A 21,594-nucleotide genomic window follows, 5' to 3' on the forward strand; every position below is an offset into this window, starting at 1 on the left:
CATTAAACTATCAGTTGATACATAAAATGAGATGTTTAGGAACCAATACTGGTAGGGAAATATTAACAAGGCTTCAGAAAATGCCTACTTTACTCGTCCCACCTGCCCAAAATAAAATCCAGGGCAACCCGTCTGCACAGTTCCTGGGCACTTTAAATTGCCTAATGGACCATTCAAGGTTTGGCAAATGGATTTATTCAGCTACTTCCATCTTACAGATATAAATATGTTTTGGTAATAATTTGCATGTTTTCCCACTGGGTCAAGCCTTTCCAGGTAGACAAGCTACTGCCTCTTCAGAAGCTAAAATCCTATTGGAAAAGCATCTATACACAGGGAATCCCTCTTGAGTTTCACAGCTACCAGGGAACCCATTTTTACTCGTCAAATATCATGGCAAGTCTGTGCTGTTTGGCCAGTTCTACAGCATTTTCACTGTAGTTATCATTCTCACTCCTCAGGACTAGTCAAGTGAACCAAAGGCATCATCAAAACCCAACTGGCAAAATTTGTGGAAACTCTCCAAATGCCTTGGTGGTTGGTTGGTTCTTCTAAATCTCAGATCCACCCCCTTTGGAGCTCATAAACTCTCATCCTTTGAGTTATTTACTGGGTTCCCTGTAAATCTAGCTTCCACGTCTTTTTACCTGCACCTAATAAAAGGAGATACAGCTCAATATTGCGAATGTCTAATTACATCTCTTGAAAATAATCATGCTCAAGTAGAGCAATCTTTTCACAGTGTGTTCCCAGGAGATGAAGACCCAAACATCACACCCTGCAACCTTGGCATTTTGTTTATTGGAAAAGATATCTCCAATAAGACTCTCTTCAACCACACTAGAAAAAGGCGTTTATCAAGTGTTACTGACTAATCCCTGTGCAGCCAAAATCCAAGGAGTAGACTCCTAGATCCATGTGTTCCATGTAAAGAAAACTCTAAAACCTGACTGGACTTGTACACCAACTGGTGGCCTCAAATTAAAGATTTCCAGGAACTGAAGCAGACAACAGCTGGAGCAGACAGCTTTCCCCAAGATGATGGCATCAGGCCAATACTCTTTCTGCTTTTTCTTATCCGTTTTCTCCTTCTCTATCCTGGAGGGACAACACCCTCCTTCACGTTTCCCAATCCCTCAAAAAAGGGGGAAACCTTCCTGATAGTTCAGATTCTGTTGAACAAACCCTGTCATCAAAACCCCAATCTGTCCAGGACAGCCATGACCTTGTAGTCTTCCTCACAGCAACCTTCTCCTTCATCTCCACTACAACCACTAACTATACCTGCACCTCTATGGATATTTGTCACTAAGTCAAATTTCTACAACCACGTTTTCCTGTACTTTGGTTTGATCTCTCCCCTGCCATAACTCTCAATGCTACTAATCATACCAATTCCACCCATACAGTTTCCCATTCCCACTACTACCTTAGGTCTGCTTGCCCTAGCCAAACAACCTCCTCTCTATATGGTCTTTGAGAGCAAAGTCCACAGAACAATATGGTTTCTCCCTACTTGTTCCTCAAACACCATTGACCCTTAGCTTGAAAGGACCAACTGAAAAATCCCAATTAAGAGCCCTATTAATAATCAAACCCTAGCAGGAATCTTATATGCACCACCTGGTTTTATCTTTGTGGCAACCCAGCCTCTCAGTGGGCCTATGAATGTTTAGACAGCTGGCGGGTTGGAGGCCAATGCTTGCTAGAATAACTGTCTCTGCGAACATCCACAATAAATCTGAAACCTTCCTGTGGTCTTCCTCCCTAAACCTTCAACTCTGCATTCACCAGGAACTCCCCAGAGGTATACAGGACTCTGGATGCCTCTATTGTAGGTATTCACACCAATGAACACATTATTAGAAATCTCTCTCTGGAGTTGGGAAAACTTGCCAATTCCTCTGTTAAGACAATAGCAGTCCAACCACAATTATTTGACTCATTGGTTAAAGTAGTTTTGGACCATCACATCGTCCTTGATTACCCACTTGCTAAATACAGAGGTATTTGTGTGATAGCAAGCAACTAACACACATGAATAAATTCTTCCAAAGAACCAGAAACCCAAATACATAAAATTAGGGAACAAGTATATTGCTACAACAAATTCCACCTGATGATCCGTGATCCTTTGATCTCTTTGGCTAGTTACCTTCAGGTTTAGGCTCTTGGTTTAGGACTATTACACAAACTGGAGTCATTATTCTGCTCATCTTATTTTATATAATCATTTTCAAACTTTGTACCTGGGGCCTGTCAAACCTTTGGGTAGAAATAACATACCCAATAAGGTGATGCTGGCTCAATGCATCAAGATGATCTCCAATGCTTACAACCTAAGATATAGACTTTAGATGGGAAATGCCTGAGAGTTCTCTCTTCTACTCACCCTTGTTACTCAAATGTGGCCTCAACAGTTTCCAATCTGGGCCCTTTCCCTTGACATGGGACAGGACCCTAGGAAAGGTTCTTCCTCACATCAAGAAATAAAAATGTTTCTAATAAGAACAGACGACCCAACTCTTGATCAGTGATGCTCTTAAAGAAATATTTTGATCACAATGGAGAAATGTAAAAATGTGTTAAGGAAACCAGACTCAAAATTGGAGTTGGGAAGCCAAAAAGGGAGGGCTCTGACACACGTACCACTCATAGTCACAGCTTGCACAATCCAGAAGAAAAATTTCCTCTCAGCCCAGCAACAGCAAACTGCCCTCACCTGCAGCCAATGAGAAGCCACTACCGCTTGGAAATCTCATTTTTCTTCCAAAGAACTCTTGTTCAAAAGCCCTCCCAACTTGCTCCTTTTCTCTATAAAAGGATACTCTCCCCTTTTATTCTCCCAACCTGCCTATAGTTCACCATCAATTGCCTGTCCTGAATTGCAGTTCCTCTGTTACCCTGAATAAATTTGGCTGAACTGCTTACCTTTTCCTTTTAAAAGGCTGATAGAAGTATATACCTAGAAGTTCCTTATTTTCTCTGAATCTTAACTGTTTCCCTCCTATATAATCTAAATATAATAGCACCCACTACAAAACGGTTAAATCACAAAGCACAAATATGGTACATGTCAAAGTACTTTGCTAATTATAAAGCTAATCATAAAACATACAGAAATGTTACTTTCTGCTCTTGCCTTTACTAAGAGACCAGATCCCTATAAATGAAATCCCTGACATTATTGGTCACTCTTAAGCACTGTTCCTCTACTTAGGCTGAGTTAGAAGTCACTGAAAATAAGAGTGAAATAGATATCAATTGTGTTCCAAGGCCAGAATCTGAGTGTCCAGTTCTTCAAAGGGCTCACGTGTACACAGAATATAAAATAAATACCTAAGCATGGATTTGAGAAGGCAATTTAGTTTTCTATTCACCTGGAGAGGAAGCTTCCTTACCAAAATTTTATTTTGAGTAATATGAGAACAAAATTTCAAAAGTCACCCCTCAAGCAACTCTTGTTTCTAATATGTACCTCTCTGTTTTGAAATAATTTGTTTGTACATTTGCTTTTTGACTTGTAGACATTATCTATTGGCTTCCTATTATGATAGAATGAACTTCGTAGAGAAAGTGTTCTGAGACAAACTTGAGATATTATGATGCAGAACTGTCCAGTGATGCATTACTCCGAACCACCCTTTCATTTCTAGTCTTCAAAGGCCTACATTAAAAGCAATACAACCTAGAGTGTCTCTGTTTAGAGACAATAAGGAAGCTAGCTGGGCCTAAAAGATTAGACCACTCTAAACCTCTCTCTGAATCTAGTTCAGGGATGCTCGGTTTCTTTTGCCATTTTCACCCACCCCACACGGTTTAGTCCTGTTCCTAAAGCTATAGGACAAATGAAAAAGGAGACCCCAAACAGTTTCAGGACAAGCATGGGCATAATTCTTATGAGTTCTATGGAAAGGGATTAACTGGAGCTAAAAGAAACCAGCTTTTAATTATCTGAAAAGTTATCTAAAGCTGACAAGATGCAGCATTAAAATTTATGGACTGAATCTCCTGCATTACATCTGTCCAAAGGAGACCACTAATGTTCTCCAAATGTAGACTTCGGCTGGGGTACGCTAGGTTTGAGGCAGGGACAACATCGGGTCCAGTGCCAGGTTTACAAGTAAACTTGAGGTCAGGCAGGTGACCCTGTCAAGCAGGCATGGTACATTAAGGAAAGGAAATCTTTTTTCTCATTAATCAACAGGATAAAGGTGATTAAGCAGGAATTATTTTTCAATGACCTACATAATTTCATCAGGCTGCTGTGGCTATTAGCAGAGAGCAGATGACTTCCTAACAAGATGAATTTGATAGCACAGCCCTTCCCGAGAAAGCTGGGTGTGGGCCCAATCGGTTGACACTGCCTACTACTACTCCTCAGCTTGGGGATCCTTCCTCCAATGGGGATATCTCCCCGTCACTGAATGGCTGAGGCTGCAGCACTTGCTGAATGGTGGAAGCCGGGTCTGTTAAGGGATGGATCCAGGTAGGTGAGACAGAGGTCACGTGATTCCCAAAGTTCCAAACAAACAAGACTACAGCTGCTACCATCACCTCACCCTGGCCAGGCTTGAAATAGAACAGCAGCTAGTTCATTCCCTAGCAGAAACGGGGTTAACAAGGAAGCATTGTTGGAGTCGGGGCGGGAGACAGACGGACAGGCATGCAGGCACATCAATAACAACCACCATGATTTGAACGCAGCTTCATTAGAGACCTTACGAAACTGAGCAAGAGCCACCCAACAAGTCCGCCCTTACACCGGGAGAGTGCTACAAACCTCAGAGGGACGCCACCTCGGTCTCCCGCGAAAGCGAGGTGGCTTGGGGAGAAAAACTGAGCCCCAGATCTCTTCGCCTCGCCTTCCTCCCGTAGGACCCCCGCTCTCTGGCCCCAGGGACCAAGGAAAGAGGTGGAGAGACCGGATGACATCTTTCTCCGTCAAAATAAGCCGGCTCTCTCTCTCCCGGGGTCAGTCACCGAGTAACGCCGGGTCCCGCGGCTCTCGCAGCCACCTCGTCCCCGCCGTGCTGCGGCCCGATGCAGCGATCTAGTTTGGGGTATTCCCAGTGCAACCCCCATCCCAATACCTGCTCCTCCAGCCCAGTCGGCGGAATGCAGAGAAAGGACGCGTCTGCTCTCCCCACTCCCTTAACCCCCTAAAGTAAAAGAAGTCCTCAAGCTGCAAAGCTCCAAGCAGGGTGCCACGTACCTGCCCGCGGACTCGGTTCCTCCTTCCACACAGTGCGGGACGCTCCGGACAAGTGTCCCCAAACTGTCGGGAAAGTTTGTGCCGCCGTCCAGGGTATACCGGACCCCGAGCCGCCACCCGCGCCGGACTCCAGGAGGGGCGGAGAGCCGGCTCCTCCCTGCCCGGCTCCAACTCAACAGCCCGGCCCTAGGAAGAAAGTAGGAGAAGGGAGAAGGTTTGAGCGCAACTTTCCGACCATGCGTCAGCGGGCGGCTGAGCCGCGCGGATCCGGGGCTCTGCACCACTCCCCCCTCCCAACTCTGTGCTCCTAGGAGCGAGGGCGGGGCGGGGCGAGCCGGGGCAAGGCGGGGCCCAACCTGCCCGGCAGCCCTGGGGAGCACGGAGCTCGGCCCCGCCCCGGCCGCCGCCAGCCCCGCCCCCACCCCTGCCCTTGGGACGCGCGGCCGCCAGGTGCGCCCGGGCTTGGGCTCCGCGGCGCGGCAGCCTTGCGCGGGTTTCCAGGGTGAAGGGGGAGGAGCCTCGGAAGGAAACTTTCCACCGAAACTTAACCCGGGCGACGTGGAGTACACCCCACCCCGCCTTTAGGGGTTCGTCTTTTGTCGGCACTGCATCCCTTCACACACAACCGCTCTCACACCTCCCCACCAACGAAAAAATAAATCAATATTTATGAACCGGCCACAAGGCTGGTTTCTTGGGTCCTGCGGGGTGGAGGAAGTCAGACAACTCCGCATGTCACGGACGTTTTAGATTTCTTGCTCCCCAAAGGTTTGACGTCAGCCAGCGGTGCCCTCTCCCCACTCCAATTTCTTTCACTGAAGCCTTTCGTTCTGTCCCTGAGGTTTGAACTTTAAAATACTAACAAGGTCCCAAGAGAGCTGAGCCGATGACGGAAGCGTTCTCCTGTTATTTTACTGGCATATTCTACTGAAGTGAGCAGGGGGAGTTTTACTCTTGGCGGACTTAAGGAGTCAGGGTTTTGGGGAACGGAGGGCAGTGAGCAGGTGCTGCTTTTTGTTTTTAAGGTGAGTCAGCATTGTTGCAATTGTTTGCGAGTATATGTGTGCGTGGCACATGTTCCCTAGCAATCCTCCCCCAACCCCCAGATGATGGCTTTTTAATGTGGACAGTTCTACAGCAAAAAGGAACCATCCCCAACTCAGGACTCCCCAGAAAATGGCACAGCAGGTTCAGAATCCATTACCCCAGGACCGGGGCGAGGAGTTGGTGGTGGTCTTTGGCCCTGCGCGGGTCTCCTTTCCAGAGCCCAGACCTCCACGGTGTAGGGCCTAGCCTCTCCTTTGCCCTTAGACACTTGGGGCTGTGCCCATTGCCAAAGTAGGCGGCGCTGACTTCCCTCCCCCATTCCTGCATCTCCCACGCCCCCTGGGTACTTGGGCAGCAGAGTCAATGCTCTGCTTTCTGGACTTTAAAGCCAGGAGGAGGAATCAAATTTTTAGGTAGAGGCCTTCTTGGCATTTTCAGAGCCCTGTGGTTGGCATGGCTGAAACTTGAGGTAAGCCAAAACCTGAGCAGGTCAGGCCACACCACAACTTACAAAGGTGGATGTGGAGGATTTTCCACCTCAGCAGCATCCTGCTGGCACCTCACCAAATTCTCCTTTGGAGGAGTATCCTCCTCCCTCCATTCTCAGTGAATGGCATCCGGGGAAAACCAAAATCAGGTATATCTAGTTTCAAGTTCTCTCTTGCAACCATGGTAATGGGATGATAGGAACTTCCCACTTCCTTATAAGGCTGTCTATGACCACTGCTGTGGCTCATGGAAAGCAGCACCAACACAGGTTGCACTTGCTGGGAGTCCTTTCAGGATTCACTAGCCTTTCACCTGTAACAAGTGTAGACAAGGGTCTCAAGTAAAATCTGGGGAAGGACAAGGGAGAAAAAAGGGGAAAGTTCTACCCAGCAGGTCACCTTGGCCTGCTCTAATAATTGGAATGTGGGGAAATCATTAGTGCTTTTTGCATGCTAGGCATTCTTCTAGGTGTTGGAGACAAAGGGGATGACAAAAAAACTTAAAAATTCTAGCCCTAATGGAGCTTACCTTCCAGATGGGAGAGAGGCATATGGACTGCCATATGATTAGAAATGCTACCGAGAAAAATTAAGCAGGGAGGGGACACGAGGAGGAACAGGTTTTTTTTTTTTTTCTTTTCAAATTTTGTTTAAATTCTAGTTAACATACAGGGTAATACCGGTTGCAGGAGTAGAATTTAATGATTCATCACTTACATATAACACCCAGTGCTCAACACAAGTGCCTTCCTTAATATCTATCACCCGTTCAGCCCATCACCCCCCCCCCACCCAGTTCCCCTCAGCACCCTCGGTTTATTCTCTATAGTTAAGAGTCTCTTATGGTTCTCCTCCCTCTTTTTTTCCCCTTCGCCTATATTCATCTGTCTTGTTTCATATGGTATTTGTCTTTCTCGAACTAATTTATTTCAATTAGCATAATACACTCTAGCTCCAACCACATTGTTGCAAATGGCAAGGTTTCATTCTTTTTTGATGGCTGAGTAATATTCGTGTGTGTGTGTGTGTGTGTGTGTGTGTGTGTGTGTGTGTGTACATGTATACACATCTTTATCCATTCATCAGTTGGACATTTGGGCTTTTTCCATAATTTGGCTATTGTTGATAATGCTATGAACATCAGGATGTATGTGCCCCCTTCGAATCTGTATTTTTATATCCTTTGGGTAATGCTTGGTAGTGATTGCTGGATCATAGGGTCTATTTTTAACTCTTTGAGGGACCTCCATACTGTTTGCCAGTGTGGCTGCACCAGTTTGCATTCCCACCAACAGTGCAAGACGGTTCCTCTTCTCATCCTCGCCAAAACCTGTTTCTTGTGCTATTAATTTTAGCCATTCTGACAGGTGTGAGGTGGTATCTCATCATGGTTTTGATTTGTATTTCCCTTATTATGAGTGATGGTGAGCATCTTTTCACGTGTCTGTTGGCCATGGTGCTCTTTTAAATAAGAGCATCTAGCAACACCTCTGTAGGAAGTAATATTTGAGCAAAGGCCTAAAGGAGCAAGATATCTGGACAGACAACTTTCAAGGCAGAAAGCACAGCAAGTACAAAAGCCCTGAGGCAGAATTATGCCTGAATGCACTAGGAAGAGCCAAGAGGCCAGCATGGCAGATCGAAGAAGGTAAAGACAGGGAAGAGGTTGGGGTGAGACAGTTCAGGTGAGGCTTTTACTCTGAGTTGGGAGCCATCGGAGAGTTTAGGGTGGAAAAGTGACATCTTCCGTCACATTTTAATAGGATAACTTTGCTAGATTGAGTATAGACAGTAGTGGGTAGCAGAAACCAATTAAAAGGCTACTGAAATAATCTAAGAGCAAGAGGATAGTGACTTGGACCAGGGAGATACGGGTGGAGGTGATGAACTGACAGGAATCCCTCACAGATTGAGTGTGAAGTATGAGGGAAAGAAAGCAAAGAAGACTGAGGTGTTTGTCCTGAGCAGCTGAAAGGATGCGACTGCCAGGGCAAAGAAGACGACTTCAAAAGGAGCAGGTTGGGATAAAAATCAAGAAGGCCAAAGGGATGACAGGAAAAAAAGGACACATAATTTGAACAATCTTCAATTTCCTCAGTTTATAAAATGAAAAAAATACCTACTTCATTAGGGTTGTTTTAAGGATAACATGAATTAATCCAGTGAAGTGGCTAGCACAGTACCTAATAAATGGCAAGCAGTTAAGTTTCCTGTGTACAATATGCATTTCATACATATCCACTCTGCCCTCTGGGGATGAAACAGAGTCATTGTTTCAGAGGAAATAAGTCTTACTAAAAGGAGAGGGAAAAGAAAACAAAGAAAGAGCATGAAATAAAAATACAAAAACAATGGAATATTACTCAGCCATAAAAAAGAATGAAATCTTGCCCTTTGTGACAAGGATGAACCTTGAGAGTGTTGTGCTATGTGAGATAAGTCAAACAGAGAAAGACAAATACTATATGATTTCACTTATATGTGGAACTTTAAAAATAAAATCAGACTCATAGATGCAGAGAACTGACTACTGATTGCCAGAGTGGGGGACAAAGTGGGTGAAAGGGATCAAGAAATACAAACATCCAGTTATAAAATAAATAAGTCATGGGAGAGTATTGAACAGCAGGGGAAATACAGTCAATATTATTGTATTAACTTTTTACGGTGACAACTGGTAACTAGACCTATTAGGATGATCATGTATATAAACAACGTATATAAACATAAAATTGCTATGTTGTATACCTGAAATAGGATATTGTATTTCAATTATACTAAAATTTAGAAAGATGGAAACTCATAGTCAATGGAGGAAAAAAACAGAAGAAATGAAGTCCAAGAAAAGTGTCTAATAAAATCTATGTTATAGTAGTTTCTCTGGAGTTCTAGTCCCTCAAGGAGACAAACTAAAGTATCAGAGTTTGATAGTTTGGGAAAGGAATTTGAAACATGAAAAGTTTGTAATAAAGCAAAAAAAAAAAATACAATATATATAATAAGCAAAGAATTTTGGTTACTACTCCTTATAAAAAATTATTTCAAATAAGATGTAAGAATAGAAAAATATTCAAAAGAGAATTCTAAAAAGTAAAATTAAAAAAAACACAAATGACCACTGTATTTTAATAGTCCAGTCATATCAATTAAAGCTAGGATGAGAAACAATTATTTTTTATTTATAAATTTGGCAAGACTAGAAAAATTATAAAAAGTAATATTGTTGCATGTTGGATAATTTCATATCATGCTAAAGGAAGCTATAGTAATTTTTAGAAATGTGTATCTAAATATTGAAAATGTTTATACTTTTCAAACTAGAAATTTTACTTCCAGGAATTTATTCTAATATTCAAATATTTGCTAAAACTTTACATATAATGTGGCACCTGGGTGACTCAGTCAGTTAAGCATCTGACTTCTGCCCAGGTCATGATCTCACAATTCGTGAGTTCAAGCCCTGCATTGGGCTCTGTGCTGACTGACAGTTCAGAGCCTGGACCCTGCTTCAGATTCTGTCGCTCTCTGCCCCTCCCCCCCCAAACAAACATTAAAAAAAAAAAACCTTTACATATAACAATGTCCATCACAGGGTCATTTAAGTATAGTGAAAAGAAATATCCTAAGTATCCAACAAGACAGAATTATGGTAAGCACTAGGTTATGGTAACCTAGCCATTTATGTTATTATAGGCAGATTTTTTTTAATATGGATGAATATCTATTAAATGAAAACATGTTCACAATATATTATAGTAACAGAATAAGCCATGGGGCACCTGGGTGGCTCAGTCAATTGAGCATCCAACTCTTGATTTCGGCATCACATTGAGTGTGGAGCCTGCTTGGGACTGTCTCTCTCCCTCTCTCTGTGCCTCTCTCTCGAAATAAATAAACATTAAAATAAAATAAGCCTACCACAAAACAGAATGTAAAATAGTATTTTCCTGGGGTGCCTTGGTGGCTCCGTCAGTTGAGCGACGCACTTTAGTTCAGGTCATAATCTCGTGGTTCATGAGTTCGAGCCCTACATCAGGCTCTGTGCTGACAACTAGGAGCCTGGAGTCTGCTTTGGATTCTGTGTCTCCCTGTCTCTCTGCCCATCCCCTGCTTAAGCTCTTTCTCTCTCAAACATTAAAAAAAATTTTTTAAGGAGGATTCTCCTTAAAAATATTAATTGTCATCTCTGTATTAGGATGACTATTTATTTTCTTTGTTCCTTTCTCTATTTCCACATTTTCTGCCATAAGCAAGTGTCATGCTCTCTTGGGAGTGGAGCTGCTGAATATATAATGAGATTTAGTGAATATTGCCAAAAGTTTTCCAACATGGTTATACCAATTTATACTCCCACTGGCACTATATAAAAGAGTTCTAGTTTGAAACAATGCATTTTTAACATAATGTATCCAGTAAACAGCCATTGATTTGAACTCTACTACTTTAGAAGTTAAAATGATTTCATGGAAGATAGAAGTACATTGTTGTGAATGCACAGATTAGTAATATAATGCCAACCCTTTCTAAGTTGTATTTTTCATTATCTCATTTATTCTTACCCTTTTTAGCTGTGTTATATACATTAGTCAAAGTATTCAGATTAGATTTCTTTAATGCAGCAGTTGCACAAGACTCCCTTTTCTCACCTCCTTTATCCCTGCTTTAAAATGTAATTGTATTTCAAATTGCCTTACACATTTCCCTCAAAATATTTAAAACATCAAAATCCATGATTACGTGAAAAAAGGAGAGTAGTATCTCATTAGTACTTGCAAACACTCTTCTTTCACAGAGCTCATGGGACTATAGTCTCTATCTTAACATCTCTGTGAGAAAGCGAACAAAGGCTATCAGCTCTGTTTAACAAAAATAGAAGTTCAGGTACAGCAAAGGGAAGAGGGCAGTTTGAGATGAGGATGTCAAAAAGATCTCTTCATTGACCCAGATACCTTGGAATCTAATCTAAAAAAGACACAAAGACATTATCATTTATAGTCAGATTAAATCTAAATATAAATTGTCTCCTAAAGTTGCTTCTCTTAAGAAGAGCTTAGAAATGAACAATGTGTATCTTGTTAGAATATTAATCATTCTGTCAAGAAATTCTAACAAATACATTAATAATAAAATAAAATTGCTTTTCAATGGTCTCATCTCCTGTGGAGATTATCAAGTGGTCAAGGTCTACCTACTCCACTGATGATATAGGTCTTATTTATTATAAAAACTCTTCAAATCCACCTGTCTTCTCCTTTAAAGCAAGTCAGGGTAGGGGCGCCTGGGTAGTACAGTTGGTTAAGGGTCTGACTCTTGACCTCAGTTCAGGTCATGATCTCACAGTTCGTGAGTTCAAACCCCAGAGACTGCTTGCGGTTCTGTCTCTCCTTCTCTCTGTCCCCTCTCCCTCTTAATCTCTCCCTGCCTTCTCTCAAAATAGACTTTAAAAAAAATGAAAATAAAATGAATCACTGTAGCATGTTAACAGCCTAAGCTCTGGAGCAGATGCAGCCGACAGGAGTGTGTTCAAATCCCAGCTCTACTGCTTTCCAGCTGTGTGACCTGGATCAACTAAGTAACTTCAGGGGCGCCTGGGTGGCTCAGTCGGTTAAGCGCCCGACTTCAGCTCAGGTCACGTCACGATCTCGCGGTCCGCGAGTTCAAGCCCCGCGTCGGGCTCTGGGCTGATGGCTCAGAGCCTGGAGCCTGCTTCCGATTCTGTGTCTCCCTCTCTCTCTGCCCCTCCCCCGTTCATGCTGTGTCTCTCTCTGTCTCAAAAATAAATAAAACGTTAAAAAAAATTAAAAAAAAAACACAAAAAACTAAGTAACTTCATTTCTTCTTGTGCCTCAGTTTTTGCTCTAATAAGAGATCATCGTAGTAACTATGTCACTAGTTTGTGATGAGGATTATGTAGCTCCCTGAGCACAGTGTAGAGCACATGATAAGCACTCAGTAGATTTAGTTTTCAAGGCAATTTTTAGGAATTTGTAATGAGGAAGTAATTCTAAAAGTGGATATTTAAGTACAAGTATTATCATACCAGCATGAATTTATAATATCAAAATTTTGGAAGTAATTTAATTATCGAATAGGAATGAACTAAAGTAAATTATGTTCTATCCAAACAGAGTCAGTCTACCACATAGTATGATCTCCATTTTATTAAAAAAAAAATCTATAAAATAAAACCCCTGTGTACATTCAGAACTACAACGTACGGTTGTGCAAGTTGTTCACTGCACAGGATGCCTGCCCTTGGAGCAAGTAAGATCTGAAATCTAGCTGTTCTCCGCTTATCAAGCTGTACATCCTGGTTCAAGATTGCATTCACCTAGAGAACAGGATGCCTTTTTCTGAATTGCCCAAAGGGTTAGTATGGGCTAGCATCACCTATGTGTAAATCTGGACAAAAACAAAAAAGATTGAAAAAACGCAAACCGAAGTATTAACTCTGATTATCTTGAAGAACCAGGATTCTAAGAGATATTTGCTTCATTCTAATTTTTTATATTTTCCCAGCTTTCTACAATGAATATGTTACTTTATAAGAGAATAAATTTTACTTTTTAAAAAAGGTTGTGTCAAAAATGCAAATCAAAACTACAAGATAAAGCCTCACACATTAGAATGGCCACTACCAAAAAAAAAAAAAAAAAAAACCCACAGAAAATAAATGCTGGGGAATATGTGGAGAAAAGGGAACCCTTGTGCACTATTGGTAGGAATGTAAATTGGTGCAGCCACTATGGAACAGACTAGGACAGTTCTTCAAAAAGTTAAAAATATACTTACCACATGACCCAGCAATCCCCCCTCTCACATAAAACCAACAGAATTGAAAGCAGGATCTTGGAGAAATATTTGCACACCCATGTTCATAGCAATATTATTCACAATAGCCAAGAGGAAAAGGTGGGAAACTCTGGCATTGTCCTTGACTATCCAGCTCATCCAAAGTCATGCCCACTTCCTGGAGACAGTGACTGGTCTATGCAAGAAACAAAGTTTGGGTCCACTCTTTGCAAATCAGAAAGGCAGTCCCAGCTCTGGAATTCTCCATAGGATCAGGCTGAGACGACCACAGTTCAACTGCTCACTTAGCAGGATCCTGCTTCCTTTACTCCCCTACAGGTGTTGAGCCTGAGATCATAGTCCAATAATCTCCCTAAATGCAAATCTCTATTTTAGGGTCTGTTTCCTGGAGGACCCAACCAGGAACAATTGTTAAAGAAATCTTCTCCTTTCCTGATAGTCTCCTATATTTTCTTCTTCACTTTTATACTTGATCTTTTATAATTCATTTGAAGTTTTAGATAAAATCAAGATCTGATATTTTTCTTCTTACAGTGAGCTAATTTTCTCAGTACCATTTACTAAATAATCCAATGTTTCTTTGATTTTATTTCTCTATGGCAAATTGCCTATATACACAGGTGTGTTTCTTGACTTTCTACCCTGACCTCTTGGCTTAAAGATTTGATCCTGTAACACTGTTTCGAAAGTTTTGGCTTATTTTTCAAAATTGTCTTTAGACATTCACCAAATACATTTTATTTATTTATTTTTTTTTTTAAATTTTTTTTTCAACGTTTATTTATTTTTGGGACAGAGAGAGACAGAGCATGAACGGGGGAGGCAGAGAGAGAGGGAGACACAGAATGGGAAACAGGCTCCAGGCTCTGAGCCATCAGCCCAGAGCCTGACGTGGGGCTTGAACTCACGGACCGTGAGATCGTGACCGGGCTGAAGTCAGACGCTTAACCGACTGCGCCACCCAGGCGCCCCCACCAAATACATTTTAGAATCACTTTATTGACATGCCTCCAAAAATCCTTCTGGGATTCTTTTTAATTACACTGAATTTATATTTTTGAGTATATTTTGAGTAATTTAATCTTCAAAATGTTAACCCATCCCATCTCTTAGCAGGATATTTTGCTTCATTTATTCAAGTATTTTTAAAATATCCCTTAATAGGGGTGCCTGGGTGGCTCAGTCAGTTAAGCATCCGACTCCAGCTCAGGTCACGATCTCACGGTCCGTGAGTGCGAGCCCCGCCTTGGGCTCTGGGGCTAATGGCTCAGGGCCTGGAGCCTGCTTTCGATTCTGTGTCTTCCTCTCTCTCTCTGCCCCTCCCCCGTTCATGATCTCTCTGTCTCAAAAATAAATAAATGTTACAAAAAAAATTTTTTTAAATAAAATATCCCTTAATAAAGTTATATAATTTTTTCCGCAATTATTTTCTGTACTCCTTAATAGCTCAATTTCTGTATATCATATGGTTTTGTTGCAATTAAAACGTTTTCTATTACTATTTCTAGTAATTTCATTGCTGGTATGAAGGTATGAAATTTATTTCTATATATTGATCACACCTCTGGCTCTCTTGCTGGAGTCTCTTTGGTTCTCAAGTTTGGTTGAATCTGAAGAGGATTTATATAAATTACCAACATCTGAAAGTGACATGTTGTAATGCATTCACCAATTCTTTCCAGTCACCTAGCATTAGAAGAAGTTTCTCTCCTTTTAAGTCTCCAACTCCCATAAGAAAGAGCAGAAACTTGCTTTTTCTAGACTCTTGTACAGACAGAACATAGATTTTGCAAGGGACATTAATGAGCTAAAGGAGAAACCACCACAACGCATCATTCTGCAAGATATAGAAAACAGAGACCGGCTTGGGGGAGAGATTCTCTCACTAGTACCCAGTGCTCACACCGGTAGCATTGGCAATGCTCACTGCAGTGTCGACACAGAGTGGGAACAGCGCTGTCTCCCCTACAGCAGACCTGCAGGATGACTGGTGTACATGCAGTTCCCAGTTATATGGCTTCTAAATCTGTATCTGTTGCCAATGTTACAGACTCAGTAAGCTGCCTAGTATTGTTTAATAAGTTATTTAATAAGCTTGAGGTGGTTTTTATAGATTTCAGCAGAACTAACAGTTATATTTCACATTTATTGTTATCTCTTTGCAATGGCCAGGACATCAACTCTAACTTGAAAGGCAGTCGTCACGGTGGAGATCATGATGTTGTTCTCAAACCTAAACAGAATACAAAGCAGATGCTATTAATTGTCTACCTGATTTCAAGCCTTCAAGTTTTTTCCTTTCTACCAATTTTGTTTACAGAGGCAAAACTGCAGCTGCCCTTGCAACTAAAAGGTGGCCGTGTATCACAGTCAAGCCAATGGAATGTGATACAAGGTCCCTGTGTGAGCTTTCAGAAAGCCTGGCAGGCTAGGTTCCACATCTCTTTGCCCTCTCTCTACCTGCTTCCTCCTGCCTGGATCATGATTACCTAGAAAAGCAAAAGCCACCTTGAGAGGATGAGGGGGGAAAAGCTGGATATGTGAGATGATGATCACGAAGTAAGAAAGCTAGAAGAGGCCTAGAACACTGAAACTTTGTCAGAACATACACCAGAGCTATACTGTCCACCTCTGGACTTCCTGCTATGAGGAAAAAACAAATCCCTTGTGCATTTACCACTATTTTGGTTTCTTTTACATATAGGAAACACACTCCTAAGTAATACAGCACCTAAAATTTTTCTAAGTATGATGTTTATTATGAATTTTTGGTTGATGTCCATCATTAGGTCAAAAATTTTTCCTTAGATTCTGGATTATAGATATCTAATTTCTGGCATCTCCAGAATTGTTGTGCAGGAGAAGGAGCCAGCAGTCATGCTCAATTCACTATCTTAGCTAGAACCAGAAGTCTTTGACTTAATGCATGAAACATTCTTGCAAATATATTTATGTAAGTACATATACATACCTTAAGGATAAGGAATACACCAGGCGTGTGTGTGTGTGTGTGTGTGTGTGTGTGTACATAAGCATTTATTTCCTTCCTTCCCTTAAATACTGTACCCACAAAAAGAACCTACCAAATTCCAAACCTTCTATTAGTCCTATAGGGAGCCATAAAAATGAGCATAATACTATCTTACCACTGTAATCCAGAAAAGAAAATAAACTGCATGGTATAACATGATTAGAGTTATAGGAATTTTTTTTTTAAGGGAAGTAAATTTAGCTGGAGCTACCTAGAAATGTCTAATAGTTGGGGCACCCGGGTGGCTCAGTCACTTACGCGTCTGACTTCAGCTCAGGTCATGATCTTGCAGTCCGTGGATGTGAGTCCCACATTGGACTCTGTGCTGACAGCTCAGAGCCTGGAGCCTGGCTTCGGGTTCTGTGTCTCCCTCTCTTTCTCTGTCCCCCTCCCCCACTCAACACTCTGTCTCTCAAAAATGAATAAATGTTAAAAAATAAATAAGAAAGGTCTAATAGAATGGTACTTGAACGTTCTACATCAAGATGGTAATGTAGGAAAATCCTGACCTCCCCTCTTTCCATGAATAAACTGAATCAACAGCTACACATGAAACAACTTCCTCTGAAAAAACAAAAACACAAACTAGCTAAGCAAATCCTATGTATCAGACAAGTGAGGGGGGAAAAAACACATTAAAGCAGATAGGAGTAGCTGAGACCATCTCAGACACACTGACACAAAATCAGGAGGGCAATCGAAACCTGGAGCTTCTACCTGAGGAGGTAAGGATTTTAAGCCTGCATTGGTCCCATCAGTGTTCAACACCTGCACCTGAAAGAGAAGCCCGCAACATGCGAGCTTTGAAAACCAATAGGGCACTTGTCCACAAGACCAACAAGGCTATAGAGAACTGAGAAACACCTCTTAAAGAGCTCACACTCTCAAACTTACCCATCACAGGGACCAGTGCAGAGGCAGCCAATTTAGAGGAGCCCAAACTTTATGTAAACAATGCTTATTTAATTATCTTATACACCTGTCTGGAGGGCAGGCATCTAACTTAACACACATCAGGGAACATACTGGGGCACTCTCTGGGAACAGAGGCTGGCATGCCCTATCTGCACTCTCCTTCTGCCTCACTCCAGCTCACCATTATCTCCTGGAAAGGAATAATTACCCTCCTCTGGTCTCCAATTTTTGTAGGTGTCACCAATGGACACCTAGATCACCTGGTGCTAGTAGCCAGTGGGACTTAATGCTTGCAGTTCCATAGGACTGTGTATGTTGCATACTTTAAAAAATATTTTTTTTGAGAAAGAGAGCATGAGTGGAGGACGGGGGGAGAGGGAGAATCTGCATGGTATAGAGAATCAGGCTCTATGCCCAGGACCAAGCCTGTAGCACAGAGCTCAATCCCATGTCCTTGAGATCAAGCATTGGATACTTAACCGACTGAACCACTCAGGTGCCCTTATGTTTGCATACTTTAAAAGCTGCTGTCTGAGTAAACAAAAAAATAAAAATAAAAAATAATAAAAGCTATATCCTGAGGGTCTGGCTTCCAATCAACCTGAACAAATGTACTGACTGGGATCCTATTCTTTGGGAAACTGACAAGTTTCGGCATACTCTCAATGACTGGGATCCACTAGCAATAAAATAGGCTGCCTGGGTAATCATGAAGGTTTGAGAGCCTAGAGCGAGGGCAGGGTTGAACAATAAGTTTCATCTCCTAAACAAGGTCACTCCTCCAAGGCTGGGAGAGGTGGCTGTTTTATCAAATACACAGAAACCAACAGAGTCAAACAAACAAACGAAATGAAGATACAAAGAAATGTGTTCCAAATTGAAGAACAAAATAAAACACCAAAAAAAAAAAAAAAGTCCTTAAGGAAACAGATAAGTGATTTACTTGCTAGAGAATTCAAAATAATGGTCAGGAAAAATCTCATAGAACATAGGTGAAAAGTGGACGAACAGAATGAGAACTTTAACAAAGATGGAAAACATAGAACTACTGGGGTGTGTGGATGACTCAGTTGGTTGAACATCCAGCTCTTGGTTTCAGCTCAGGTCATGATTCCAGGGTCATGAGATCAAGCCCCACGTCATGCTCTGCACTGAATGTGGAGCCCGCTTGGGATTCTCTCTCCCTCACTCTCACTCTCTCACTCTCTCTCTCTCTCTCAAATAAGAAGAAAAAAGAAGAAAAGAAAATATAGAAAGACCAAAAAGAAGTCACAGAGCTGAAAAATCAATAACTGAACTGGAAAATATAGGGATTCAACAGCAAGTTAGATGAAGCAAAAGAAAAGATCAGTGAACTTTAAGAAAAGGCAGTGGAACTCACCCCATCGGAGCAGCAAAAAGAAAGTGGAAAAAGAAAAAAATAAGTGGAAGCTGCCTTAGGGATTCATGAGACAACATCAAGTGGACCAACATTTGCATTACAGGGGGCTCAGAAGAAGAGAGACAAAACAGGGCAGAAAACATAGTTGAAAAATAATTGATGAAAACTTCCCTAACCTAGTAAAAGAAACAGACATTACAATCCAGGAATCCCAGACAGTTCCAAAAAAGATGGATCCCAAAATATCTCATTATAATTAAAATGTCCCAAGATAGAGAGAGGCTGCGAAGATGGGAGAGTAAAAGAACCCTAAGCTCACTACATCCCACAGATACAACTAGGTAACATTCACATCAGTGTAATAATTCAAAGGGGACTGGGTGGCTCAGTCAAGTGAGCTTTTGACTCTTGATTTTGGCTCAGGTCATGATGTCACGGTTTGTGGGATTGAGCCCCATGTTGACATCACGGAGCCTGTTTGGGATTGTCTCTCTGCCCCTCCCCTGCTCATACTCTGTCTCTCTCAAAATAAACAGACATTAAAAAAAAAAAAACAAACAAACAATATGAAGACTGGGAAAACAAACTCCACAACTAAAGGTAGAGAATAATCCACACTAAAAGAGAGTAGGAAGGGTGAAGATGCCATTTGGGAGTGAAACAGACATTGACTGTCTGTGGTAGAAAGGGAGCCGGTAGCATGGTGAAGAATGAAAAGGAGACTTTCCCCGGGGGGGAGGGGGGGGCTACACATGAAAGACAAATCCCTATGACATTTGGCTCTTAAAGCAAGAAGAGAGGAGACACCACAGACCCAGGGCTTGGAGAAGCTCAGAATAATAGCTCTTCAAGTCTGCAATAAAAAGTGGCTTCCAATAAAACTACATTGCAAAAAAAATGGGAAAGAAATAGAATGAAAAGAGTAAAAAAGTGGAAGAGGCAGAGCCTGAAGAATTTGTGCTGGAAAAAGTACTGGACTGATGTGTAGCAAATGGGAAGGTGGAGCATTTACTGAAATGGAAAGAATTTACAGGTACTGGCAATACTTGGGAACCTAAGGAAAATTTAGATTGTCCAGAGTTAATTGAAGCATTTCTTACCTCTCAAAAAGCTGGTAGAGGAAAAGATGGTACAAAAAGAAAATCTTTGACAGTGAATCTGATGAGAGCAAGTCAAAGAAGAAAAGATAGGATACTGATAAACCAAGTTTGCCAGAGGTCTTGATCTTGGACAAATAATTGGTGCCACAGACAGCAGTGGAGAATTAATGTTTCTCATGAAATGAAAAAATTCAGTAAAGGCAGACTTGGTGTTGGCAAAAGAGGCAAATATGAAGTGTCCTCAAATTGTAACTGCTTTTTATGAAGACAGACTAACTTGGCATTCTTGTCCAGAAGATAAAGCTCATTGTTTGCATTGCTTCATCTAATATCTAATATATAATATACAATATAGAGGAAATCTAGGTCTTGATTTTTTAATTTACTCATGTGAAAAAATAACATTCTAACGAAAATCAAGTTTGATATGTTTCTTTTGAAGTAGTATTGGGGGATTGTTGGGGGGGGGTGGGTTCTGCAGCTATAGCACTGGTTACTTTGAACAAATAAAGGCTTTCTGTAATTGCTTCCTTTATCAGAAAAGAGCATTTGAGACATGGTATATTATTCTCCCACATTAGAGAACACTTTCTCTAAGTGTTGGAGGAAATCTTTATAATCATTAATCACAATGTGTTCAACTCCTATATGCCTATTGACCATTCTGAGTTTTTTGTTTATTTGGGGTCTTTTTATGCATATGCTTAAAATATGTATGTAACACTGGGTGTTGTATGGAAACCAGTTTGACAATAAATTTCATATTAAAAAAATAAAATAAGTAAAAATAAATAAATAAATAAATAAATAAATAAATAAGCAAGGCAGCAAGGCAATCATGAATTTCCAAAACTAGGTCATCAGATATAAGTTCAGTTGATTGTGAGTTTTGAAACTGTTTATCAAAATTAAATAATTTGATTTGATTTGTATTAGAAAAAAAGAGTATGTAAATGGTTTTCTTTTCTCCTCCCCCGCCTTGGCTTTTTTTTTTTTTACATTCATCAAAACATCAACAGCATTTTATAACCATGGATGAGCCTGTGTTGCTGGAATGCCATCATTTTCAGCAACATAAGAAATAAATCACATAAATAGAAATTTTTCCTGAAGCCTTAAACTTTCAAATTTTATAATTGGAAGATTTAAATATAATGTAAACTTGGGGTACCTGGGTGTCTCAGTTGGTTAAGCATTCAACAACCCTTGGTTTCAGCTCAGGCCATGATACCAGGGTCATGGGATCCCCACTGAGTATGAAGCCTGCTTAAGATTCACTCTCGCTCTGATACAGTCCCAGACAAGAGGCACCTGGGTGGCTCAGTCAGTTAAGTGTCCAACTTTAGGTCAGATCATGATCTCACAGTTCTTGAGTTTGAGCCCCGAATCCAAGCCTAGAGCCTTCTTTGAGTTCTGTGTCTCCCTCTGTCTCTGCCCCTCCCCCTGTCTCTCTCAAAAATAAACATTAAAAAAAAAATTTTTTTTTTTTGACAGTTTCCCAGGGGCACCTGACTGGCTCAGTCGGTTGAGCGTCCAACTTCAGCTCAGGTCATGAGCTCACAGTTTGTGGGTTCCAGCCCCACGTCAGGCTCTGGGCTGACAGC

The 21,594-nt window shown here is 41.4% G+C and overlaps 1 protein-coding gene and 1 pseudogene across 4 annotated transcripts in view; one reads left to right on the forward strand and one right to left on the reverse strand.

The window, feature by feature from the left end:
* Positions 1-5,523, reverse strand: part of FHIP1A (FHF complex subunit HOOK interacting protein 1A) — a 247,738-nt gene extending 242,215 nt beyond the window's left edge. For 2 of the 4 annotated variants that reach the window (XM_040472446.1, XM_040472439.1), the window contains exon 1: positions 5,216-5,523. The gene's annotated coding sequence lies outside the window, so the exon portion shown is untranslated. The remainder of the gene's footprint in view (positions 1-5,215) is intronic. The other 2 variants (XM_040472424.1, XM_040472431.1) reach the window with 1 other exon arrangement.
* Positions 5,524-19,761: 14,238 nt separating this feature from the next.
* LOC121036046 (chromobox protein homolog 3-like) lies at positions 19,762-20,319 on the forward strand (annotated as a pseudogene).
* Positions 20,320-21,594: the final 1,275 nt, after the last annotated feature.

This window comes from Herpailurus yagouaroundi, unplaced genomic scaffold, assembly GCF_014898765.1.
Source record: "Herpailurus yagouaroundi ecotype Mexico unplaced genomic scaffold, PumYag 28, whole genome shotgun sequence".
NCBI lineage: Eukaryota > Metazoa > Chordata > Mammalia > Carnivora > Felidae > Herpailurus > Herpailurus yagouaroundi.